This window comes from Argopecten irradians, chromosome 7 (assembly GCF_041381155.1).
Source record: "Argopecten irradians isolate NY chromosome 7, Ai_NY, whole genome shotgun sequence".
NCBI classification, from domain to species: domain Eukaryota; kingdom Metazoa; phylum Mollusca; class Bivalvia; order Pectinida; family Pectinidae; genus Argopecten; species Argopecten irradians.
In genome coordinates this window covers 253,648-254,570 of record NC_091140.1, presented here as the reverse complement: position 1 = coordinate 254,570, position 923 = coordinate 253,648, and positions in this window count along the sequence as shown.

Below are 923 nucleotides of genomic sequence, written 5' to 3'. Positions count from 1 at the left end.
ATTGCTGAAAACAAAATCCAGAAACTATCACTAGTAATAAGGTTTGTAAATAAAACAAATCTAAACTAGAATACTATTCTGTATTTTTGTATAGCGGTAATACTTTGTTTTGATAAACTTAATTTTCTTGTTACTTACCCCCATTATGGTTTCGGGTCAGATAGATAAACATGCAGGACAAGGAATCCGGAAGCTGTATATACTATGCACATCGTATTTTGTTTCCGTTGCTTCTATCTTAGTCCGGCTAGATACAGGGCTATTTTATATGATCTCTATCTAAGTCTGGTTACATACATGTTTATTTCGTATGTATGTTTTTGGATTTTGTCTTATTAACGACCAGGCATCATCATCATCATCATCATTACAAAACGGAATGGAAGTCCAATTCATGTACTTATTTCTACCAAATAATAACTATCATTTCTATAATACTAATCATAGAATTATTCCCCCCTAGAACGCCGATACATTACTTCCGCCGCCTAGACCGCAGATACATTACTTCCATCCCTTAGAACGCCGATACATTATCCCCAACCACTAAAACGCCGATACATTATCCCCAACCTCTAGAACGCCGATACATTATCCCCCCTAGACCGCTGCACAGTATTCCCACCGCCTAGACCGTTGATACATTATCCCCCTAGACCGCTGTACATTATTCCCACCGCCTAGACCATTAATACATTATTCCCCCCTAGACCGCTGATAAATTATCCCCCTAGACCGCTGATACATTATTCTAACCGCCTAGACCGCTGATACATTATTCCCACCGCCTAGACCGCTTATTCCCCCTAGACCGCTGATACATTATTCCCCCTAGACCGCTGATACATTATTCCCCCTAGACCGCTGATACATTATTCCCCCCTAAACCGCTGATACATTATTCCCCCTAGACCGCTGATACA